The sequence below is a fragment of the Felis catus genome, chromosome B3 (assembly GCF_018350175.1).
Source record: "Felis catus isolate Fca126 chromosome B3, F.catus_Fca126_mat1.0, whole genome shotgun sequence".
Taxonomy (NCBI): domain Eukaryota; kingdom Metazoa; phylum Chordata; class Mammalia; order Carnivora; family Felidae; genus Felis; species Felis catus.
The window spans coordinates 135,700,772-135,727,371 of NC_058373.1; the positions used below are offsets into that span (position 1 = coordinate 135,700,772).

Below are 26,600 nucleotides of genomic sequence, written 5' to 3' on the forward strand. Positions count from 1 at the left end.
GGAGCTCTGGGTTCAAGTGCTGCTCTGCCACCTCCAGCTGTGCTCCTTCTCTCCGGCCTCCAGGGGTGAGGCGTGTGGTCCTAAATCCCTACCCTGGTCCTAAGGCCCTCCCTCTCTGAGCTTACGTCACCAGCAAAAGAAGACGGTCACTATGCCACAGGATTAAATAAGACAGTGCTCTTAGCACGGAGGCCAGTGCATACGAAACACTCAGTAGTGTTATTATTTATAAAGATAAGGTTGGCCCAGGTAACTGCTTTCCCTCTCCGGTCTGAGAGATTTAAGAAGAAATCTTCATTGGGCCGCCCGGGTGGCTCAGTCGGTTAAGCGTCCGACTTCGGCTCAGGTCATGATTTCACGGTTCTTGAGTTTGAGCCCCGCGTCAGTGCAGAGCCTGCTTGGGATTCCTTCTCTCCCTCTCTCTCTGCACCACCCCCCACCCCTCTCGTGCTCTCTTTCTCTCTCAAAAATAAATGGACATTAAAAAAAAAGAGAGGGGGCGCCTGGGTGGCTCGGTTGGTTAAGCGTCCGACTTCGGCTCAGGTCATGATCTCACGGTCCGTGAGTTCGAGCCCCGTGTCGGGCTCTGGGCTGACAGCTCAGAGCCTGGAACCTGTTTCAGATTCTGTGTCTCCCTCTCTCTCTGCCCCTCCCCTGTTCATGCCCTGTCTCAAAAATAAATAAATGTTAAAACAAAATTTTTTTAAATAAAAAAAAAGAGAGAGAAAGCCTCATCAAATATATTGGTAAACATGGATACCTGTAAACAAATACTCGCGTTGGGAGATGACTTGTGAGTGTACTGGCTTTATGGCAAAGAGGATTTTGCACACGTGATTAAGCAGAAGATCTTGAGATGGGGAGATCCCCCTTGGGTTATCGGGAGGCACCCAGCGTAATCAGAAGGGTCCTCACAGGGGGAAGAGGAAGACGACACGAAAACACCAGTTGGAATGACACGGCCAAAAGCCAAGGTACGCGGGCAGCCCGTGGAAGCTGAGAAAGGAAAGGAAACGGATGTTCCCCTTGAGCCCGCCTGCTCCAGGCGCGGCAGCAGCCCTGCCCACATCTTGATTTTCGCCCCGGGAGGCTCCCGAGTATTTCCACCCCCCCCCCCCCGCCCCCGCCCCGGACTGCTCACATAAGACATTTTGCGTTAAGCCAGGAAGTTTGTGGCGACTTGTTACAGCAGCAACAGGAAACGAATACAGACCTAGAATGGAAGGAAAACGCTAGGATGGTGGGAAACAAAACATTTTGTGCCCAAATAACAAGGGAGTGGCCCTGAATTTCCTACGTCCAGATTTCTATTGGCGGAGAGGAAAATTTCTATCTCATGTAAGTCATTTTTTTTTTTCTGGTCACTTTCATTCATACGCTTCACACTTGATACAGTGACAGAGGTCACTTCATTTTAATCCCGATTTTCATGGGAATCCCTCTAGTATTCCATCATAAAACGTGATCTAAGCAGAGAAGTTGGGATACTTATTCTTTATCGCGTTAAGGCAATCTCCTTGCATTTTTAATTTTAAGAGTTGCTAAAATGAAGACCTAAGTTTCATCGAATGCGCTTGGAGTATCTACTGAGATAACTGTGCTGGGGTACCAGGCGGCTCAGTCGGTTAAGTATCCGACTTCGGCTCAGGTCCTGATCTCACAGTTCATGAGTTCGAACCCTGTGCTGACTCTCCACTCTGCACAGAGCCCACTTCAGATCCTCCGCCTCCCTCTCTCTCTGCCCCTCCCCTGCTTGTGCTCTCTCCCTCTCTCTCTCAAAAATAAACAAACATTTAAAAAAAAAACTTTTGAGAAAAGCAAAGTGTGCTTTTTCTTGCATGATTGTAAATTTCCATCGTTGGGATAAATCCCACTTGGTTATGTCGTATTAGCCTCTTAATATACAATTGAATCCTAACTACTGAGAAATGTAGACGTTTATTGCAGACATCAATGTGCTCGGCTAAAACTCAGGCCTCTATTATTAAGGGAAGGGGGGCAAATGAATATAATTTTGTCTGTATACATGACCTGTCTATAGTTTTTGCTCTGTCTACCTCAGATGTTATCTAGGGTTTTTGTTGGCTTTGTAAAATAAATTAGGTAGCTGTCTGTCTTTTTCTATGTCCCGCCAAAGTGTGTATGTTCCCTGGAATTATTTGTCCTTTGGCAGTTTGAAAGAATTCATCCATTAAAACATCTGAGATGAAGACGTTTTTGTCATAACTTTGCCCGTTTCTTTCTTTGCGTTGGTTCACAGGTTTTCAATTTCTGAAGTAGAAAGAGTTGGGCTTGGAGCGTTAAATTAGGGCTTTATCATTTACTAGCTGTGTCTGGTCATTCACTCATTCGTTCACTTCATAGCTGCCCATGAACACCAACTAATGCCAAGTACTTCCCTGAGCACTGGAGATAAAATGGTGGACAAGACAGACAGGGTCCCTGCCTTCAAAGCCCTCACGTTCTCCAGGAGGAGAGAGACCACGAACAGGAAAAACAAAAACAAAACAAAACAAAAAAACAGAAACAAAAAACAAAAACAGAAACACCCCACAAGGGGTTTTTTGTAAGACAGAAATAAAGGGCTGAGACTGTGGATATGGAGAAAGACTCTCTGGGCGGGTAGTTGACAATGGCTTCTTCTTTTTTTTTTTTTTTTAACGGGAAGAGAGATAAGTTGCCTTTTTTTTTTTTTTTTAAGTTTTTATTTATTTGGAGGAAGACACAGAAAGCAGGCGGGAGAGGGGCAGAGAGAGAGGGAGACAGGATCCCAAGCAGTTTCCATGCTGTCAGCACAGAGCCTGATGCAGGGCTTGAGCCCACAACCCTGAGATCATGACCTGAGCCAGAATCAAGAGCCAGATGTTCAACCGACTGAGCCACCCAGGCGCTCCGAGGATGGCTTCTGGGGCAGACATTGTGCCCACAGCCCTCAGATCCCACCAGCTGGTTCCGTGGCCCATTCTCCACCTTGGTTCTGCTTCTTAGGCTTCTCACAGAGAACCTTCTTGGGGTTCTTCAGAGAAACTGCCCAGAAAAACAGGAAGTGCCTGGGGTTTAGCCCCCCTCCACCCCCCAGGGGCTGGGGGCTCCTGCCACTGACCATGTGCAGAAGTACAAAAGCCTAGAGCCCTTGCTTGGAGTCAGAGAAAACTCCAAGCTGTAATTTACTCTCCAAGGCTCCCGGGTGGGGGGTGAGGGGGTCAGAGCAGAGATCACACACTTGCTTGGCACATCCTCTTTGCCTGTCCTGTCTCCTTGACCCCCTTCAGTCTCCCTTCCCCACTCCAGCACTTCCTCAATCAATCACTCACCCATGTCTCCCCACTCAGGGTTTGGCTTTACGTGACCTTGACCTAGGACAACCTCTCTGAGGCAATGATCCTGAAGCTGACACCTAAAATGTGAGAAGCGGCCAGTTTGGGGAAGAGCTGGAGAGGGGTGAGCACGAGGGGCTGGATCAGGGTTGGGGTGGGGGGGAAGAGGGAAGAAGAGCATACGCAAAGGCCCTGAGGTATAAAGAGGCTCGTTAAGTTTGAAAGCGCTTATTTTATTTGGGAAATGGTGAGTGGGTCCCTCGGGTGGGAGGGCCAAGGCAGGATTGAATAGTGAAGGGTTTTGAATGTTGGACCAAGGTCCTTAGACTGTATCCTGCGGGGAGTGGGCAGCGAGGAAGGGTTTTGCACAGAGGAGAGGCAGGATGAGGGCTGTGTACTATGCTGTGAACTGAGGAGCTGAGCTTTAGAGTAAATCTGACAGAAAGGCAGACCTGGTGCCTTCCTGGTCACCGTCCCTTCTCCACCATTTGAGGCTCCGGGGCTGTGGTGGGTGATGGGAGCCACCGGGGTTTTCGGCAGAGGAGAGATTGGGCCAGATCCGCTCTTTAGAAAGGCCTCTCAATCAGCGGTGTAGCAGAGAAGCAGACGACGTCAAGATCGGGGACTGAGCGATCATAGGGGTGGGGCGGGGTGGCCGTGACCCTGGCACAAAGTTATGTGGGCCTGAACTCAGTGGCTGCAGTTGCAGAGATTAGGAGATAAAATGGGGAAAACTCAGGAGCTGAGTATTGTAATGGAAAAAATTTTTTAATTAGAAGTAAGGGGCGCCTGGGCGGTTGAGTCCGTTAAGCATGACCCTTGGTTTCTGCTCAGGTTGATCTCATGGTGTGTGAGTTCAAGCCCCGCATCAATGCGGACCCTGCTTGGAATTCTCTCTCTCTCTCTCTCCCTCTCTCTCTCTCTCTTTCTCTCTCTCTCCCCCCTTCCCCGCTTGCTCTGTCTCTCAAAATAAATAAAGGTAATACGCGAAGATACGGTTATGAAGAAACGGTTCAAAATCAAAAGAAAAGAGAAAGAGCTGATTCAAGCCCGGGATTTGAACCCGAGTGAGCGAGTTCACCTCTCTGAGAGGCAGTTTCCCCGTCTGTGAGATGAGACGTGCCTGCGCTTAGGGGATCCTCGGGAGGAAGAGACGGACAAGACTTCACCACGGTCCCCCTCTCTTGTCCCTTCAAGGTGAAACGACTGACCCAGAAAGACGTTTCTGGAGCTGCCTTTATCAGCGCTGACGTTCTCTAGTCTGTATCATCGTACAAACCCAGGGGCAGAGAGCCTGAGAGCCCTGCATTTGAAGAAATGCGCTTTCCAAGTAAGCAGAGCACCATCGCGGTCTAAGGCGTTAAGTGCTTTCTGAATGGCTGCAGCGTGATTCAATCCCCCACTTAACCAAATTGCTTTCTATTGCTTGATGGGAGGCAATTGCAAGGAGACAAAGGGGCTTAAGTGAAAAGCTTGGCTGGCCTGTATGACTAATAAATTAACTGTTCCCTCCCCGCGGTATAGCCTCCCACCTGCTGTCCTGCCCCCTGACTCTTCCCTGCGTGGAGGTCACCGGTGTCAGGGATCACCATGGAGATGGCCGGCATAGTGTCCCTACTGTGTGAAGTCCCCTGGCATTTCCCCCCTTGGCATTCCGTCCTCACAGGCTAGTCTGAGACAGCGTGGGGGCGGTGAAAACAACGCTCACTCGAAGGTTGGGTGCAGGGGCCCCACTTACTAGTGAGGGGCCTCCGGCAAGAGACTTATTCATAGACTGAGCTCCAGGCCCCAAGTGGCGATGCGCACCAGGAGCTTTGCTGAGACAATAACCCCTTTCAAAGACAAGGGGTATGTCAAATGCCGTGAAAAGTCCATAAGCTGATGACTGGGAATCGACTGTTGATTTAGCAATGTGGAGATCGTCGGTGACCAGTGACCAGCTTGGTCTAACATAGTTTCAGTAGAGCGGTGAAAGCCTGATTGGAGAGGGCACAAGACAGCACAGGAGGAGAGGAAATGCAGACTGGTATAGTGACCGACTCTTCTAAGGAACTATAATGAGAAGGAGGGGGTGTGGGATTGGGGGAGGTTTTTATTTTTCTTTTTTGAGGTTTCGTTTTTAAGATGGGAGAAATTACATGTTTATATGTTGAAAGGAACACTATTCATCCATTCACTTACTCATCTACTTACCTGTGGATGAGTCCTTTGAAAACCACATCTAGAATTTCTGACGCACATACCCACTCACCCATCCATCCACCCACCCATCCATCCATCCACCCATCCATCCATCCATTCATCCTCCTTCCATCCATCTATCCACCCATCCATTCGTCCTCCTTCCATCCATCTATCCATCCATCCGTTCGTCCTCCTTCCATCCATCTATCCATCCATCCGTTCGTCCTCCTTCCATCCATCTATCCATCCATCCATTCGTCCTCCTTCCATCCACCCACCCATCCACCCATCCATCCATCTATCCATCCATCCATTCATCCTCCTTCCATCCATCTATCCATCCATCCATTCGTCCTCCTTCCATCCATCCATCCATCCGTTCGTCCTCCTTCCATCCATCTATCCATCCATCCATTTGTCCTCCTTCCATCCACCCACCCATCCACCCATCCATCCATCTATCCATCCATCCATTCGTCCTCCTTCCATCCACCCACCCATCCACCCATCCATCCATCTATCCATCCATCCATTCATCCTCCTTCCATCCATCTATCCATCCATCCATTCGTCCTCCTTCCATCCATCCATCCATCCGTTTGTCCTCCTTCCATCCATCTATCCATCCATCCATTTGTCCTCCTTCCATCCACCCACCCATCCACCCACCCATCCATCTATCCATCCATCCATTCGTCCTCCTTCCATCCATCCATCCATCCATCCATTCGTCCTCCTTCCATCCATCTATCCATCCATCCGTTCGTCCTCCTTCCATCCATCTATCCATCCATCCATTCGTCCTCCTTCCATCCACCCACCCATCCACCCATCCATCCATCTATCCATCCATCCATTCGTCCTCCTTCCATCCATCTATCCATCCATCCATTCGTCCTCCTTCCATCCATCTATCCATCCATCCATTCGTCCTCCTTCCACCCCACATACCCATCCATCACACCAGCACTTCCTGAGTGTCCCCATGTGCTGACCCCAAGCTGGGAGCTGGGACAGAAAAGCCATCTGACCTGAAGGGCTCACAAGCTAATCATGGGACGCAGACAAGTCAATGTCAGTAATGGTGGAGTGCAACAAGTGCTGTGACCAGGAACGTACAAAGGATTATGGGAGCAAAAAATACGCAATGCCTACAGAATTTAGGAAGGCTTCCTAGGGAGATTGATATTTGGGCTGGGCCTTCAAGGAAAAATGCAAATTTGTCTTGTAGACAAAGGAAGGGTGGCATGTGGCAAGACAGAGGACTCTTAGGCAAAGCCAAAGATGCACGGAAGCGGGGAGAGCGTGGATGGGAGCCAGGTTTAAAGGGCCTTGCAGCGCTTCTTTGCAGACAGGAGGAAGCCAGTGAAAGCTGTTGGCAAGAGGGTGACGCAATCCCCAAACCATAGCTTTTAGGAAGAGGGGCGGCCTGGAGGGTGGGCTCAGGTGTGGAGAGGAGGGCATGGTCTGTGTCCAGGAGGTGGTCGGAGCCATGCGCGTGAAAGAGAACATCAAGGATGTAGAGTGTGAAACTCAGGGGGGCTCTGAGGGGACACCAGCCTGGAGAGAGGGTGAGGAAGAGGAACGGTCCAAGGAGAAGACCCTTCTGCTGCCCCTGCCCCTGGTCCAGCTGGTCTCGGCCTGATGTCCGTGCCCTGCCTCTCCCTCCATCTAGTGAGCTGGGTCTATCTTCCTCACATCCTAGAACCCGGAAGACACCCGACCAGCCACTCCCGCCACAGGGACTTCTCTCCTCAGCGTCTGGCTTCAGCCTGGACACCCCCGGACACCAGACAGGGGAGCTCACTACTTGGGAGGACTCTCCTTGCTCCTGGGAAAGTGTCTGTCTCCCTCCTTCCTCCTGCTCCCCTGCTGGGCTCCAGCCTGGCCCCTGGCATCCAGAGTTGGAATTCTCCATTTGGGAAAGAAACGATACATCAGTGTGTTTGCAAACTGAAAAAGTAACAGGTGCTTTTTTTTTTTTTAAGTTTTTGGTTTTTAAAGTTTACTTTGAGAGAGAGAGAGAGAGAGAGAGAGAGAGAGAGCACGTGCGCAGGACAGGGGCTAAGAGAGAGGGAGAGAGAGAAGCCCAAGGAGGCTCCACACTGTCCATGCAGAGCCTGACTCAAACTCACAAACCATTGAAATCCTGACCTGAGCCGAAATCAAGAGTCGGACACTCAACCGACTGAGCCACCCGGGTGCTCCTGCTTCTTCTGTTTTTTAAATGAAATGATACAGAAAGGTAGAAAGAAGATTAAAATGACTTACAATCCCATGCGTCAGAGGGAATAGTTGCTTACATTTTGCTGTGCATCCTTCCAGAATGTTTCCATTGATGGGCACATGTGCGCAAACCCCACACAATTGCTTTGTTAAACAAAAACGGCAACACGCTGTATACACTGTTCTGAAGCAGCCGCTGTTTTCCGCTTACCTCGTGAGAGCGTTTCCCCGTCGGCACACCAAGATCTCCGTCATTGTTTTTTATTAGCTGAGGAATATTCTGTGGGGAGAAAGGGCCTTGATTTAATCACACCCGTGTGACAGACGTTTAGGATCAGCCCCTCCAAAACACTTTTCTGATTATAAATGATGCTCTGTGCACATCCGTACTCATAAATCTTTGAGCAATAACATTGGGCTGTTTGAACTTGTGGGTTAATATGCCCTCCGGCTCACGTCATGAAGGAAATTGATTTTTATTTTCAAAGTCAATGGCGATGAAATGAACAATGGTTGCCAGGCAACCCGACAGCCAGGGAATCAGAGTGGAGGCCAAGCAACACCCCCCTACCCCAAGCTGTGCTGAGGACAGAGCCACCCTGGCTTCCTCCAGCCCAGCCTCCTGCCCCAGCCGCCCAGGGAAATGGAAACCAAGGACTCAGGCCTTCTAGGATTCCCTTCCAAAGCTAGTCCCGGCGGTCAGCAAGCGTTTGCTAGGCAGGTCCCCTGTGCCAGGCGGTAACAGGTGAATCTCACATATTCTGGACGAAGAGGCTTAGGAATTTGGGAGTGTTACCCCGTAGAATTTATCTATAGTGTATACAGGTTGGTTTTCAATGTATTTATTTTGTCATTTCCTGCTGCACACGATATGGTGGGTAAGACCCGCTCCAGCTAGTGTGAGGTTATCCAGAGGGCACGTCTGTGGAACATCAGAACCTCTGAGGGGCGGTGGAGTTTGCAAAAGGCCACCCCGCAGCCTGGGAATCCGGTAGAGCTTCTTGGGGGAGGGGCATGCCTTCCAGCAAGAGCCACAGAAGGGTTTTGAGCCGGAGAAAACCAGCAAACAAAATCTATAATTTAGCACCCCTCCCTCCACAAAGTAGGAGGAGTGTTGGCAGGCCAGGAGCCCCGGTCCCCATCAGGAAGGGGGACCCCAGGGCCTGCATGGACTCCGGAGGGGCGTGGGAAAGAGCACAGAGGGCCAGGGGCCTGCCGGGATGGAGTGGACAGCACACTATGGGATGGGGGACATTGAGGGAAGACACAAGGACCCCCCCTGCAGCCCCTGAGCATGTGCACGAGAGGGAAGGAAGCCGGTCAGCAGAACCCGATAGAACTGAGTTCCAACCCTGCCTCCCTACTAGGTAGAATTTGAAGTCCCTGTCCTGCCTTTCACGGACATAAGCTGAACAACCATCTGTAGAAAGAAGTCACCTTCAGTGTCACATGTGTGCTGGGACTTTCACACCTATTTTCTCATTTGACACTGGAATTAGGCACTATTACTATCTCCATTTTAGAGATGCAGAAACTGAGGATCATAATATGCATTTCTCCTGACCAAGGTCATCTGTTCACCAGTGTCAAAGCCAAGATTTGAACCTGTCTGCTCCATAACCCCTGTTCCCTCCTACGCCACTTTGAGAGAGACAGAGACAGAGAGACAGAGACAGAGAGAGAGACAGAGACAGAGAGAGACAGAGACAGAGACACACACAGAATCCAAAGCAGGCTCCAGGCTCTGAGCTGTCAACACAGAGCCCCATGCGGGGCTCAAACTCACAAACTGGGAGATCGTGACCTGAGCCGCAGTCGGATGCCTGACTGACTGAGCCACCCAGGTGTTCCTAGAGTTTATTTGTTTGTTTTGAGAGAGAGCACAAATGGGGGAGGAACAGAGAGGGAGAGAGAGAGAATCCCAAGCAGGCTCCACACTGTCAGTACAGAGCCCGATGTGGAGCTCGAACTCATGAACCATGAGATCATGACCTGAGCTGAAATCAAGAGTCGAAGACTTAACTGCGCCACCCAGGAATCCCCAAAGCTGCTCTAACACAGAACTACTCCTAACAGCAAAGGTGCAGGAAGCAGGGCTGTTTTAACAATCTCCTTTTTAAAAGTGGTGTAAGAGTGCCTGGGTGGCTCATTCAGTTAAGCGTCCAACTTCAGTTCATGTCATGATCTCATGGTTGGTGGGTTCAAGCCCCACATCGGGCTCTGTGCTGACAGCTCAGAGTCTGAAGCCTGCTTTGGATTCTGTCTCTCTCTCTCTCTCTGCCCTTCCCCAGCTCTCACTCTGTCTCTCAAAAATAAATGTTAAGAAAAATGTTTAAAATTTTTTCTTAAAAAAAAAAAAGTAGCTTTGGCCCATGCCCCATCACATGTGACTTCAACCCCGCCTCTCTGGTCTAACACCTGTCATCACTCATGACACCTCTACCCGAGAAGAAGATCAAAGAACCCACCGTAGTAATACCCCCACCACGGCCATCACCGAGCCTCCTGCACTCATGCAGAAAAGAAGCAGATGAGCTCATTGCCATGGTGTGGCTTGGGCTGGTGGGCCTGAAGTTGTCTCTCTTCGGGGTTCTGCCGGCCCCTTAGCTCTGGGGGAGGAGTTGAGGCAGCCCTCCACAGCAATGGGAGCGATGGTACCATTTTTCTCTGGATGAGACTGACTCCCACAGAGCAGGGTGGATGTGCCTTTTTCTCCCAGATGGCAGGGGTGCTAGGAAGGTGCCCTAGGCACAGCCACAGGTGGCCTGGTTCTGCACCCTTCCAGACAGCCCCCCTAAGTCCTTGCCTCCCAGCATTCACACCCCTGTGTAGCCCTCCCTACGCTAAATAAGGCTGACTTCAGTGGCCGGTAGTGAAGTGAAGTGAAGTGAGTTCTGAGGTCAGGTCATAAAAGATGTGTTCACCTGGCAGTGTGTTGCCTCATTCTCTCTGGGGGAAGCTAGCTGCTGTCTCATGAGAACATTCAAACAGGCCTTTGGAGAAGCCCATGGAGAAAGGAACCCAGGCCTCTCGCCAACAGCCAGCATCAATTTTCCATTCATGTGAGTGAACCGCCTTGGAAAGGACCCTCCAGCCCATTTGAGCCTTTGGATGAGGCTGTGGCCCTGGGCCACACCTTGCCTGCCACCTCTCAGGACAGCCTGAGCCAGAATCGTGCAGCGGAGCCGTTCAGAATCCCTTAGCCTCAGATTCAGTGAGATAATGAATGTTTATGATTGCTTTAACCCTCTCCATTTTGAGGTAATTAGTTCCACGGTTATAAACAGCTAATACTAATAGAATACACCCAGGAAAACGTATAGCTTGAGGGCTGTAAGTGCCTGAGTGAGTCTGGAAACATCTTTAAAACAAACAAAGCTTTCACATTATGACTCAAGAATGACACCCAAGAGACATTAACCTTAGGGAAAGTATCAGTGAGAATTCCGCCCCGAAAGACAGAAACTTAACGCGTAACTCAGGAGCTTAAACAAACAAACAAAATCTAAGGGAGGACTTAGCCTATAATTAGGTCGTGTGACTGGGAAGGGTGGGGCAGAATCGACTGTTAGCACGATAGGAGTTGGGTTTACATAATCCCAGACTCCAAAAAGTGCAAGGTCATGAGCCAGGGGGTGGGGTGGGCTGGAGACCCAGAGTCTCCAGCATCCTCTGGACTCTGAATAGGAAGGAATGTTGGTGTCAGAAATGCACCTGCAGGGTCAAGAGAGCAGAGGGTCCCAACACACCTGTGGGCTTGGCCCCCACCTGTGCCTCATCTTTGTCCTCAGTCTTCCACCCCCACCCCCCACTTGCCTCACCCCACCGCTTCCACCTTCAGCATGAGTACCTCGTGAGTACCCATCCAGCACCCCTGGACATCTCCACTGGTCCTCACCTCGCCAGGGGCAGCACTGGCCTCGTCTACCCCGAGCCTTCTGGGTTGCAGCAACAGGCAGTGCCATCCACTCGGTCACCCGAGTCTGAGTCCTTACTTCATCCCCCAGTCCGCCCTCCCCCACAATCTCATCCACACCCTGCCCCCCACAAGCCCCATCCGTCTACAACTGTCCATTCCTCCACCCTGCTTCAAGCCATCATCCCTTCTCTCCAGATGACAGTAATGGGTTCCCAAGTAAGTGATCTGCCTTCCCTCCTCTTCCTCTCCCCTCTTCCTGCAACCCAACATTCCATGTGCTCCTACCTCTACTCCATCTCTCCAGCCAACTGAAATGTAATTTCCTGCTCTCCTCTGCCCGCGGGAGTCCCCTTTATTCTTTAGATCTCTGCTCACATGTCACCTCATCCATGAAGTCCTCCTGGGTGCTCCAGAGCTAATGATTCCCTCCTTGGTGCTTTGCTGAACCTTCCACATACTGGTTTACAGAACAGCTATAAATACAGTCTCCTGAGTCAGAAATGGGATCCCAGCCCCACCACTCACCAGCTGTAGGATCTTAGGCAAAGCAGAACCTTGCTCTGTAGATAATGTAGATAATTCCTACCTCGGTGCTGGTGGGAGGGGTAAATGAGATTAAGTCTGTGGACGTGATGAATTCCATCCTGACTCAGGATCCACGTTATGGATGGGCCCTTCAAGGCCATTCAGAGGAGGACAGCCTGAGCAGGGGCCAGAGGTGGGGCCAGGAGTCACGAAAAGCCCTCACAACGGAAGAAACCAGAGGGCCCCACTTCAGGCAACAGAGAGAGAGAAGTGCAGGCAGCCTGTGGGTGGGCAGCGAGGCTGGCAGAGCAGAGGGGTTGGAGGAGGTAACTGACATGTGTGGAGCAAAAGCCAGGCACCGGCTGGATTCTTGATCTGTATCATCCCGCTGAATCTTTGCAACAAGAGGTAAGTATTATTGGCAACATTTTTGCGCATTTAGAAAGTAAAGTTCAGGAAGTGTCATCCAGCTACCAGGGACGGAGGTGGGATCTGAACGCCGTGCCTGCCAGACTGCAAAGCCCTTCAGCTCTGGCACGCTGATTCTGTGCAGATCCAGCCAGAAGGTCTTGGGCTTGGGACCAGGTCCCCAGTCCCCACGAGGGGAGTAAAGCAAGGGCTGGGTCAGCCTGACCCATCATGGACTATCCCCTCCCTTGTGCTGGGTGATAGATTTCTAATATAACGGCAGACGGGTATGGCTTTGGAGTTTCCCCTTCCCAGTTGTGGCATCAGCCCGATATTACTCACCTCTAGGTTTTAACAGGAAACCTTCCCCCAGCCTGAGACCCTCCATATCATGCCTTGAATTTATCTTAGAATTTTGCAGTGATTCTAAGTCACCCCCACCTCCTGCTGGTGTCAGCATAAGGATTTTGCTGTAGCCAGCAGCTCAGAGCTCTTAGTGCTGGATGAAGGTTTTGGAATGGGCTGGGGGTGTTGTTCCTTTTCTGGGGATAAATTCCTTTTGTTTCTCTGCTCAGCCCAGCTCAGCAGCCACCTGCCTCCAGCCTCCTCAGCTAATTAATCACCCACTTTCCGTCAGCCCTGATTAGATTCATCCAAGCCGGCACCCTGAGCAGCAGGAAGTCTGATTCGGACTCCAATTACGACAGGAAGTGGCTGATTCAGGGAGGCGCAGGGAGAACAGGGCAGAGGAGGGAGGGCTGACCAGAGCTGTTGGCCATGGGGAGGCAGAGAGGAATCAGTGGCCTCCCTGGAACTTTCAGCCCTTGCAAGCCACACAGCACAAGTGTATTCATTCAATAAACATTGAACGTACCACTTCTGTTCTCCACGTGGCAGTGAACAACACGGACAAGGTACCCGCCTGTCTTCATGGGGCTGCCAGTCTAGATAAACAACTAGAAAACATCGTACTGTACTTACTGATAATCGCCGTGATGGAAGAGGTCTCACCCATCCTCTCTGTGAGAGTTTTAAAGTCTCGCAGAGTTTTAAAGCCAGCTCTCACCTCCCCTCTGACTTTTCTCCTGCAGACAAAAGCCCCCTTTCTTCCCTCTTCCACCCTCACCTGGCACATTCTTTATTACGACATGCCAACTGCTTAGCACCCTGCTGGCTCCACTGTTTGCTATTTTCTTTTGCAGGAAAGGGAAAGGAGTCGCTCAGTAAGAGGGTGACGGAGCTCCGCCTAGAAACCAGATCTCCAGACCCCAGTCGCAGCGCTTTTGACACTGCAGGAGGGGAGGGCGTGAGACCGACAACCCAACGTGAAGCTCTGTGTTTGGTTGACCCATCGGGAGCCACGCGGGGATCCAGCGGCTCACATACCCCGGACGCACAGGCCGGGGCCACGGAAAGTGTCTCCTTTGTTCTGTTCGCACCGGAAATCTAGGCATTTATGGGATGTCTGGGGGTCAGGGAGGAGGGCCCTGGAATTTCTCATTTGGAGAGTTCGGTGGGAATCGACAAACTCAGGCATCTGCAGTAAAATGTCCTCATCTTTAAGCCACAGATCATCCAGCCCAGCGTTTATCAAGCTGTTGTCAATGGATCTTCTCCAACGTGAAAACCCCCAAACGCAAAACAGACGTGACAAGAACTGTTCTGTTCTGAGGAAGAGAGAGAACACTGCAATCACCCACCAGACCCAGCTCCCAGCACTCCTGTGGGAGCAGGGGCTCCACAGGGTAGTTTAGGAACCGCTGATCTCATCCTACCTCTTCTTAGTATAAATGGGTGACCCCAGGTCAGCTGGTGGATTAGGGACAGAACCTTTAAGGGGCTCCCTTGAGATTGGCCAACTGGAATAGAACGGAAATGCCGGCTCTTTGGCCACAGTGCCTTGCTTCCAGACGTGGGGAGATGATTACAGGTCTCTAGCAAGGACAAGGGTTATCTGGGCTGGGAGGAAATGCCTGGGTTCCAGGCCCCCAGCTCTGCCATCAATGTCCTCAGGGCTTGGTTTGTGCGTCAGTCCGGGTGAGCTAGGTTATGCTTCAGTAACAAGTATCCTCAAAATCTCTGGCTCAAAATAACAGAAGCTTATTTCACACACACACACACACACACACACACACACACACACACACACTCCATTCTCAGCCTGGGCTCCTCCAGGGTCCCTGTCCCCTATGAGATGACTTGGCACTCAGGCTGCTTTAATCTCCAGGCACTTCCTTCTCAGCACATGGCTTCACGGCTGGCCGGAGCAGGGAAACAGGAATATTTGTCTCCAAACTGCTCTCATCCAGAGGTCAGACATATTCTGCTCACGTTTTATTGACCAAAGACAGTCGCATGGTCACATTTAATCCAAGTGGGGGGGGGGGCATCATCAGAGGATGACAATGTATAGCCAGAAATTGCTGTGCCCTAAAAATGCCACCCATGTTTCCAAATCGGCAAAGTGGGCTGAGTAACAGCCACATCGTTCCTTCACTCATTCATTCATTTACATATTCAACCCACTAGCAGCGATGTAGGATCAGAACTCGGGTCTCCTGGTTCCTAAGACAAGGGTCTGCCCTCCATCTCATGCTCTGTGCCAGCCTGGCCTCACATTTTGGTCTCAGTTTGGCTTTTCCCTAATGCAGAGCCTGAGACAAGGACTCAGGTGCAGGAGGTTTACTTGGAGGTGGGCCCAAGAGGCCACAGTGAGGGAGCAAGAGAGTAAGACAAGGAAGCAGGCAATGCCAACGATGTGTGCTCTAGTGAGTCAGTCACCAGCATGGGCAGCTGGGGTCCATCCCGCCAGGGACCCCGGAGGAATGGTATAAAATGCACTTCGGAACCGTCCCGCGTAAGGGAGGCGAGAGCTTGTTCCCCACTGATGGAGGGTCGTCCCCGGAGAAGTGAACTCCGCACCGTTCACCGGGGACAGCACGGCAGCTGATGTCTGAGAGCGGGGGCAGAGGGGATGATGTGCGGAGACCATACGGAGACCCAACACAAACAGCCCTGCATTGGCCAAACAACGGAGGCGAGCGTGTCTCGGGACAGCTGCTGAGCTATTTTCTTCTAACCTCCTTTCCCGATCTGGAAGGAGGTAACTCCTCCACAGGAAAACAAGGAGGGAAAACAGCGGCCCCGTGGTGCCAACTGCCTCAGGCACCAGGAGGGCGGGCAGCCGCAGGTGCCCAGCAGGTGGGCTTCTTGCTCGCACTGGAAGTGGGGAACATGTGATCCACAAACAGGTCTGGGAGAGCGGCTCCCGCGGTCAGCCTGTCCAGGACTTTCAGGAGACGGAAGACACCACCCCTGTCTTCAAAGCCTCCAGTCTCTCCAAGAACCTTCCGTGGCGAGAGGCAACGCGGTGCCGATGGAAGAGTCCCCGCCTTGGAAGCAGATGCCCTGGGTTCGAGTCTTGACGTCACCATTAACTGCACGTCTTCCAGAGCTACTGTTGGTGCCGCGCCCCGTTCAGAGCAGCAGTGGGGGTGGTTAGTGGTCCTTACCTCGGAGGGCTGAGCTCAGTGGCCACTGTTCCTAAAAGCAGAGGTGTGTTTTCACTCAGTCTTGCCCTGCAAAGCACCAGACCCCAGGCTCCTCTGAGTTCAAAGCTCCACTGGTCCCACATTTCTGGAAGAAACCCAAAGGCATCTCTGCAGGTGGAGACACCCACAGGAAGACCCCTACAGCCTCAGTAGGACCCCACGAGGATATGAGGCGACAGGACAAAGGCAGGCAGGTGGAGTGACCACACGACCAGGCCATAGTCCTGGAAAAGTGCAAAAGGCTCGTAGGGTATCAGAAGGGGCCAGAGTGAAGGTCAGGGCCGACGGGCTCTTGGGCTGGTCTTTGTTTTCCCATCAAGGTGATCCATAGGTTCCTCCAGAGTCTGTGATATTATGGTCGATGAGGTCTGAGAGAACAGTGAAGGCTGGAGAGTCAGGGAAGGCTCCCGAAAGGAGCTGACCCCTGAGGTTGGACAGGTGGTGGGGGAAGACCTCCTTGCCCCCAGGTACTACTTAAACTATAACAGTTAAACTAGTTCAACTATAACAAATGGATCTAGCCGACCCTTACTTCAGCAGTGAGGACCTTCCTGCTCCATCCCCTAACTTCATGTGGGTGACAAGTGGTCTCTCGTGGCACCCTGTCCTGCTCAAGTCCCGTGACATTCCCATGTGGTCCAGCTCCTACCTTCCAAATGAGGGAAGGAGTGTGTTGGGCAGCGGGAAGAGGCCAGAGCTGGTAAAGGAGTCATGTGCCCACCCCCAGCGTTTCTCAGAGACCTCCTCCTAGCTTCAGAGCCAAGGGGCAGGGCCCACACATCTCGATTCTGAGTGTTTAGTGCAGCTAGGTCTGTGCCTCAGAGGTACCCCGGGGGCCCATGCTTATTTTATTTATATAAAAGCCACAAGGATGTGAAGACTGATGCTAGAATCAGGGACTGGTAAAAGGACATGGCCTGCCCTGGCGGACGGTCTTAACTCTCAGATCTGGGTATATTCAGATCACCCAGGAATCCCACGATGACGTATCTGTCCAATACCATTTTTTTGTGGGCAAAATCCTTATCTTCTCTGTTTCCTCCTCCTGTACAGGGAATAGTAACAGTACCTTCGTCATCAGGCTGTTGTGGGATAAATGAATTAATACATGCGAAGTGCTGAAATTAATATAGCATTGTAGGTTAACTGTGTTAAAACTGAAATGAAAGACGTTATCCTGTTCTCATCTCTAATGGGAAAAAAAAATACATGTGAAGTACTTAGAAGAGTGGCTAGTGCATGATAAATTCTCAGGGAATGTTAGTGACTTAAAAAATATGTTTCAAAGTTCATTTATTTATTTTGAGAGAAAGAGTGTGCAAGTGAGGAAGGGCAGAGAGACAGAGGGAGAGAGAATCCCAAGCAGGCTCCGCACTGTCAGCGCAGAGCCCGATGCGGGATTCGAACCCACAAACTGCAAGATCACAACCTAAGCTGAAGTCAGACACTTAACCGAGCCACCCAAGCACCCAATGTTGATGATTTTTGGTGGGTGGTTGTTATAATTGTTAGTAACTCACTTATCCAGGCATAGAGCCTTATAGGTGTTCAGTCAGTGTTGAATGAATGATTGAAATCAGTTCAAGTGGATAAAAACTTAGAAGGGGATGATATCAAAGATTGAAACAGACACTTGATTTGTACTTGATTTCGTCGAATTGGTTATTACGACTTGATATCCATGGAAACTGCCGAATGGCGAGGCTCAGAATAGGGCAGATTACCTCTGCAGGTAACCTGAGGACACCAAGGTCCATGTGGGTTTTGTCCCTTATACACACTGTTCCTCTCCCTCTTCACCAGGCAGTGATCTTTTCCAGGCAGGGCCCATGACGTGTGGGCACTCAGAAACCAGCGTCCGCATGGCTGCTGGGGCGCAAGCACTCATGCATTTTGTCAAAGGAATGAATGAATGTTGTCTGATTGGCTCAGAAAATGTCAGGACTGACCCTTCAGTCAAGGACCTCAGAGCCTTCCCCTGGGAGGGACTGAGGAAGATTAGATTAGATTAGATTAGATTAGGTGTTGGGGGGGGGAGGGTGCCTGGGTGGCTCAGTCGGCTAAGCGTCCAACTCGTGATTTTGGCTCAGGTCATGATCTCACAGTTTGTGGGTTCGAGTCCTGCGTCAGGCTCCATGCTGTCCACACAGAGCCTGCTTGGGATTCTCTCTCTCCCTCTCCCTCTCTCTCTCCCCCTCCCCTGATTACTCTTTCCCTCTCTCACACACACACAATAATTAAATAAACTTAAAAAAAAGAGAGAGAGAGATTAGATTAGGTGTTAGAATGATCAACGCTGTTCAAATTCAGTTTCAGAGTGTTACAGAGTTTGCGTTTGGAGGTCCAGCCAACCTGGAGGAAATACTGGCTCAGCTGCTCTCTAGCTTTATAAACTTAGGCAAGTTATTAACTTCTCTGGAACTCAGTTTCAGCATTTATAAATTGAACCTGATGATATCTATTTCTCAGGGTTGTTGGGCAGAAAACCTGGTCCAATGCGTATAGAGCCGTTTGCCCCTGGGAAAGGAGCCATGCCATTTCCATCACAGATTCTATGGAGTCGGGATAATAGCAGCCCTCTCCTCTCCCAAGGGAGTCAGAACCACCCAATGGTGTAAGTGATGGGAGAGTTCTTTGTAGACTGTAGGGTGCTGTGCACATCTGTGAGGTCATGAGGACGGCTTGGGTGGCAAGAGAGCACCTGAACCTGGAGCCCAGCCAGGGCCACCCTCCCAGCCTCCTATCCCGGGTTGGGGGCAGAAGTCAGAAAAAGAAAGACCCCGGAAACCCAGTAGGGAACTTCGTCCACAAGGCCGTAAACTTGGGAGTCAGACTGTTCAAGGCCCGCCTCTGCCTCTTTATGCTTTCTGTGACCTTGGGCAAGTGACAGTCTAGAGAGGCCTCAGTTGTCTTTGTTGGTGATGTGGTTCGTTGTGGGGATTAAATGGGAGCAAGCCTGTGAGGTGCTCAGTCCAGTGTCTGGGACACAGTAAGCACTCAGCAAATGTGTCTGCCCGAATTTCTCTGCATTTCCGGCTCCCGCTCTGAAGGCCAGCGGCTCCTTCGTCCTCAGCCGTCCTGTCTTTGGCGTGCACAGAATGAGGAGAAAAGAAACCAGAAAGACAGCAAGGGAGGGGGAAGCAGGGTGAACCAGCCTTACGGGACAAGCCATTATGCATGAGGCAGGGACCACTGTTTCCTCGGTTTGGGATCACTGAGGCCCAGCAGCCACCAGGCCTTACATCCCGGTCCGTCCATTCACAAAGCTGACGCTATTTCACCTCTTCCAGGATCCCTCTCCGGCTCTGCCCCCAAGCACTGTGTGGGTCCCCAGGGCCAGGGGAGAACACAGGGACAGAAGCCAAATGGGTGCTTGGCCCACCCTGGCACCCCACCCCCTCCACCCCTGACTATGGCCCCTTGGCCCCAGGTGCTCTCCTGGGCTGGGTGGCCCTGTCAGCCTCTCCAGGATGCTGGGACAGGGGCAGGAATCACTGGCTTGGCTTGTGTCCTCTACCACCGATAACAGCGTTATTAGGTAATTGCATTTGTCCCTTATCTCACACTTCTCTTTATTACTTCCCTGGGGAGATGCTGTAACCATGGCCTCTCTCTGCAAATTAAGCCAGTCTCCTGGCTGCAAGCGCAAGCCAAACCCAGGGATGACTATCAGGGGAGGAGTGTGGTGTGGAAGGGAGATTATATCTTCAGGTGGTAGGGACACCCTGTCCCTCAGTCCAGGGCTTGCTAAGCCGGGAGCACAGCCAGTGCCCCCCAGAAAAAGCGCTGGATCTGGAGGAGGAAGTGTGGATCTTGCCATGGCCTCTGCCCTGGACTTGCCGCATGACCTCGGTCCCAGCACTTAAGCAGGCTCTTCACTGGGCTCTTCATGTCAGATGGGGACAATCACTCTTTCCCCCATGACAATCAAAGCCAGCTTGGGGCCGGAAGACGTCTATAGCCCCCTGCATGTGTTCTGTATTCTTGTGGCAGCTTCTTTTTTAAAAACAGCTTTACTGACATACATTTGTACATATGTAGAGTATACAATCTGGTGAGTTTTGACATAGGCATACACCTGTGAAGCCATTACCACAATCGAGGCAGTGGCCACATCCATCACCTCCCAAAATTTCCTCTTGACCCTTTGTGATCTGCCCTCCCCCGCATCTCCTTCAGAGTCCCTCTTCCCTATCCCAGGCAACCACTAATCTGCCTTCTGCCACTATAGATTCATTTGCATGCCCTAGAATTTTATATAAATGAAATTATACAACATGTACTCTTTTTGTCTCGCTTCTATTTTGAGATTCATCCATCCATATTGTTGGTATGACAATAGTTTAGATTTCTTTTTTATTGCTAAGTCATAGCCCATTATATGGATACACAACTTTCCTATTTATTTATATATTTAGATATTTGAGTTGTTTCCAGTTTGGGACTATTCCAAATAAAGCTGCTATGAATATTCATGTACAAGTGTTGAATGCTTTCGTTTTTCTTGGGTAACACCTGGAAGTGGACTGGCTGGATCATATGGTAGGTATATGTTTAAGTTTTGAAGAAACTGAAAAATTGTTTCCAAAAGTAATTGTTTTATTTTACATTCCCACCAGCAATACATGAGTTCAAGTTCCTCCACATCATCATAAACACTTGGTACAATTAACCTTTCTAAGTATTTTTTTAATGTTGATTTTTGAGAGAGAAAGAGAGAGAGAGAGAGAATGAGCAGGGGAGGGGCAGAGAGAGAGGGATATGCCGAATCCAAAGCAGGCTCCAGGCTCTGAGCTGTCAGCACAGAGCCCAACACGGGGCTCGAACTCACGAACTGTGAGATCATGACCTGAGCTGAAATCAGAGACTTAACTGACTGAGCCACCCAGGTGCCCCAAGTACAATTAATCTTTCTAATTTTAGACATTATATTCTAGTAGGTGTGTGGTGATATCTCATTGCATAGTGAACTCTGCTCAGAGAAGCACTGGGTTCTCAGGCCCCCCGCCCAGGGCCAGGTTGTCTTTCTTAAGAGGTGAGGCCGGGCATGGAGACCCCTGAAATTCTCTGTGTGCATCTTTGGTTCTTCCTTTCTGCTATCAGGGAGACTGTGGGCGATACAAGGTGATCTCCCAAGGACATTTACAGCCTGTAAATCTGGGACAAATGCATTTGAGACTCAGCTATCATCTTTGGTAAAAATTCTCCAGCTTCTCTATATCATTGTCCTGTGTCCACTTTGGCATTTATTATTTACTAGCATTCAATGCCTCAAGAATAATATCTCTTACTGGGATCCTGGGATGGGGTGGTTGAGTAGCCTAGAAGTGGTCCAGGCCTAAGACCACATCACGTAACCACTGCCCTGAACCATCTCTCCAGGGGCTGGGAGCCAAGAGGACTGGGAGCAGGGGTGTGGTGGCTTCTTCAGAGTGCCCTTATCAGGGGTACAAAGGCAGCTGAAGTCTTCTGAGACCCTTGCTCCACGCTAGGAGGTTCTCTGGTTCTGAAGCCAAATCAGTAGGCTTTGTTGTCTCTAAAGCCTCCTGGGTAGGCACAGATCTTCTCTGGAAGAGCTGGCATGCATGGAACAAAAGCCATTGTTCACATCAGTCACCACGTGACTTCCACCAGAGGAAGCTGAGATATCGTTCAAGGCACCTCAATATAAGAAGACTGGGAGTTTAGGATGTCCTTCTAAGATGGCAACATCACAGGTAGAGTTTTCACATTATTCTTGGCAATGGGCAGTGAGGCCACCCATGAAAATCTGTCTTTTGGGTTTGATGTAGGAAATGTCCTAGATCTTCTTGTTTATTTTAAAGGGTTTGAGAAGAAGGCTCATGGAGATGTGGAGAACAGGGCAAGTAATTCAGGAGCCATCATTTCAACAAAGAAAGACATCTCTCATATAATCAATTCCAACCCACCCATCCCTTCAAATATTTGTAAAGGAAAATACTGAGGCCCATATAGGTGAATTGACCTCCCCAAGGTCAGTCAGCATGAGGCAGAGCTGAAACAATGTCTCCAAAATGATGCAAAAAGGCAGGAGTGCATTAGTTCCCATGAAGTAATGAGGGTCCTTAATCTTAAAAATATAATTTTGAGGGACTTGATAGAGCAGACACATGATGCCTCCACCCTTCAACTAACAGAGGTAGAAAGCATCCGTTGGAAATAAGGTAAAATGCCATGAAATAAATCAACTTTATTGACTGATAAACACAGCCACGATCATAATTATCTTCTAATGATATAAAAAGTTTAAACAAGCTTAAAAAAATAAGATCTTACAGCTATGACCCCTAGGCTATGTTTGGACAAGAGTCTCTAACCAGTGTCCTGGGTTTTCTGGTGGAGGTGATGGTTGAGTACCATGGACAGCGGTACTCAAGCTTGTCATCTGTGCCTCTGAGCTTGGCGCTGCGTCTCATCCACAGCAGCCAAGTAAACAAGAATATCATTTGAATTTACCTGCCTCTACGTGAGGATCCAGGGTGAGTACTATTCACAGTGTGACATACACATATATGAGTTCCAGAAAGCTCCTAGCTCCCCAAACATCTTCCTGACCAGACTTCCCATCTTGTCGGAAATTCTGTCGTCTTCTTCATATTTAGGTTAAGCTATTTTCACTTCCATGAAAAAACATAGGTCATATTTCTGTGAATTCAGGGTTGGAGATGGTTTGAAGCAATGTTCTCTTCTCCTCAAAAGGCTTGAAATCTAGCTGAGCAGATAGAATATTTGCATCAAGGTTAATGCCCATGATAATATCTGATGATGGTCAAATAGTGATGCTGACAGTGGAGGCTAAAAGAGCTCTATGGAAAAAAAAGGAAAAAAAATATCTCTATGGATAGGGATCTGGGTGGGTTGGGCTAGTCAAAAGTACTTCCTGGGGTGAAAGGCATTGAGTGGAGTTGATCTGAGCCTTAAAGTTTGCAGAAGACAAAGAGGCAAGAAGAGGCAGTCTTGGCAAGGGGATGTATAAAAAAGGTATGTGGGCAGTAGTGTGTATGATACCTACATATGACACAGGGGAGGTGGGCAAGTGTCAGGACGGTAATTTGATGTGGCTGAAGCAGTCAGTGATGGGTGAGTGGAATAAGAGAGAAAACCAAAAAAATACGAGGGGACCATTCTGAGAGCCTGAATTCCTCAATTTCCTGAAAGGTAAAACTCTGGCAGAAGCTCATATTTTTTTCCCTTAGATCCTGTTCCCCAAGTAATACCTCCTCAACTCTGCGTGTGCTTGGTAACTGTCACCCCACTGGCATGGATCCCCCATACTGCAGAGTAAATGACTGAGAAAGCCCAATGTGTGGCACCTGCTGTTTGGGGGGAAGGTGGGGGCGGGGAGCAGAGCTTTGACCACAAGGATGGAGCACCGATAATGGAGTTCAGATGGAGAAGGAAGAGAAGTCTCCTTGCCCAGGCAGATGAAGGTGAGGACGCCAGTCAGCACCTGGACCAACTTAGGTCTTGGTAAAGAGGAAGGTCCATGATTAAACCCTACATGGCCCAGGATTCTCTGCCAGCTCCTGCAAGGTGGAAAGCACGAGGAAAAATGGGGCTGCTCAGCCTCTGAGCTGGGTGAGAGAACAGCCCATTCTCTAGGGGAGAAGGCTGCCCAGCTAACTGGCTCTGAAATGTCACTCAGAGAAGGTAAGAAGCTCATGCACTGCCTTGCAGCCCCACACGTGGTGGGGGGGGGGGCTCCCTGCACATCCCTCCAGGCCAGAGCTCCCCAAACACCCCTTGGCCTGTGCCTCTGACCCTCACCGGGATAGCTGGGGAGGTGCAGGGTCTGAAGCCTGGGGAATCAGCTCACTGCCTGCCCCCCTGTGGAAGCAGAATCAGCACATCCTCGGGTCTCCAGGGCACCCACACACACAATAATCCCTTTTCCAGGCAGGGTTCAACTTTGTAGGGCACTAGACACAGCTGTGGGGAGCTCAACTGCCCTGGATATCAGAGATACTCAATCACCCTGAAGTTTCTATGATAACAGGTGGGTGCTGACATTGACTTGGCACTCACTTTAGTCCAGGCCCTGTGTGAGAACACCTGACAACATAACTCTGTGAACCCCTCACAAGGGTGCTAGGAAGTAGGTATTATCAATATCGCCATTTTACAGATGGGCAAACTGAGGCTCCCCCAGATGTTGATCTTCTCAGCCCTGCTGATGCGAAGCTTGAAGGATGTGGCTCCTTTAGTCAGTGGGCTACAAAACGGAACCTCACAAACTAAGTGCTTCACTAGAGGACAGAGCCTGAGGGAGAGAGGGAGGGAGACGGCCACCTGGGACATGGGAGGGACAGTCACGCATGCTGAGCACCCAGGAACTGTGCTGGGGCTTCCTGTCCTGTCATCAGCACCCCTGAACTGCCCGAGACATAGCAAGCACGGACAATCGTTGTGACTGAACTCTCTCAGTTAAGTTCATAGAAATCACAGGAATTAATTTGGCCATTTAACAGAATAAGAAACAAGCTCAGAAAGGTTAAGTGACTGCTGCAAGGCGACCCGGTACTAGACAGAGTCAGGACCCAAGCCCAGGTCTCCTTGGCTCCAAAGTGCAGCTCCTTCCACCATCCTAAGCTGCTTCTCCCAGCTGGCGAGGGGCTCTGGGGACAAGGACCACCCTGAAATGACCTGAAGACTTCTCTGGAAATCCCTAAAAGTCATGCTTTTGGGGCTAGGAGGTTGGGCCCGGGCAAGGGATCCTCTCTCCCTCAGAGTCCTGGCTACCTGGCCCCATCCTAGAAGCCCCAGCGCGTTGCTTTGACCCTGTTCTTAGTGCAGGGGTGCTCCCACCTCCCTCTCTTCCACAATGCCTTGGCCAAGTCAGACCAACCCCTGCACTCTCCTCTGCCCTGGATCTTACGCTCACCATCCTCTCCCCTCAAAGCCTTTGGTTTCCAATGTTCTGGTCTACTTGGCATGACCTCGGAGCTTGCACATTGCTAAGCAATTCTTCCACAGCACCTTCTCTGGGGAGCCTCTGTAGACCATCTCCCAGGTGTCTCCCCCTTGGCTACAGACCCCAGGGTGTCTCCTTAGAAGACAACCTGCTCTTGAGTGAGGTCCTCCCCACCCTCCGTGGCACTGTAGCCCTGGGAAGGAGGCGGAGCATGGGGAAGACCTTTTCCATCTGAGTTTGGCCAGGCCAGGTCCTTCCTTGCATCCTGTTGTGCCTCGTGCTTGCTCACCCAGAGCAAGCGTCCACGGCTTGGTGCCCACACACCCGCACCCCACCTCTCCTACCACCTCCCAGGCTGGGGCCTGCCGAGGCTTTCGTCCACACATTGAGGCCTGTAAACCGCTTTATTAGATTAAAACAAACATCTGCCAAAGAAGAAAAGCAAAACCTTAATTGGAGGCCCCTGGGGATGTTTGCAGAGACAGATGGGAGAGGATCTAATGAAATCACCTCATACTGGCCTCTGTGCAGACCTTGCAGATAAAACAACATTGCCCGGCAACAGGGCTTTGCCACCTGGAGGCCTGATAAGGGGCTTGGAGGAACAGTGTGTTTGGAAAATATGATTTTGTAAGCAGGGTCAAGGGTGTGTTGACTCTGCCGTCTGGGCTTCCCCATCAGATAAGCAGCTGCCACTTTCCCCGGGGCACAGGCAGAAAGCTGCTCCCAAGGACCCCCTGGCAGGAGATGTCCTGAACCCTAGCCAGAGGAGCAGCCCGTCCCTCCTGGGGACCTGGCACTCATCAACAGGGACATACCTAACCACCATGGGCAAATGATGACAATGGCTTTCTCTTCTCCTCTCCCTGACCCCTGGCTCAGAAGCATCTCTGCAGGGCCCCTGGGATGGAGTGGGGTGTTGGGGCTGCTGGGAGCTAGCTGGGTCCGAGGCACACAACCATACAGTGCCCTTGAGTGTCCCACCAGCTCCTATCTTCTCCCAGTGACTCCTGTTTTTCTCAAAGTAAAGGCCAAAGTCTTCACCAAGGCCCACAAGGCCCTGTATCATCTGGCCCAATATTGTCTCATTCCCAACTACTCTCTGCTTACTCACTCTCTCTCAGTCACCTTGGCCTTTTCAATCTGCCTCAAACCTGTCAGGTATACTCCTGCCCCAGGGCCTTTGCACTGACTGTTCATTTGCCTTGAATGTTCTCCCAGATAGCCAATGACTGTCTCCCTCAACTCCTTCAAGTCCTTACTCAAGCCACCATCTCAATGAGGCTGACCCTGACCACCTGTTTGCTGAGGCCACACCCTCCCATCCCCTAAAATCAACACACTTCCACATGACGGCTTTTCATACCATAGACAGAGATCAGATTCTGACTCTGCCACTTATTAGGCTGTGTGGTGTCAGGCAGTTTAAGCAACCTCTCTGAACCTCTGCTTCCTAACCTATTAATGATAATGATAGCAACTGTGTCACAGGTGTGTGAAGAGTAAAGCAGTCAATCCACGCCAAAGGGTCAGCTACT

General features: G+C 50.6%; 1 long non-coding RNA gene across 1 annotated transcript; it reads right to left on the reverse strand.

The window, feature by feature from the left end:
- Positions 1-734: 734 nt before the first annotated feature.
- LOC109500992 lies at positions 735-8,348 on the reverse strand. Its single transcript, XR_006599937.1, has 3 exons — positions 7,939-8,348; positions 1,142-1,213; positions 735-996 (listed from the first exon to the last, which is right to left on the reverse strand). It is a non-coding gene; the product is annotated as an uncharacterized LOC109500992 (long non-coding RNA).
- Between the last annotated feature and the right edge of the window lie 18,252 nt (positions 8,349-26,600).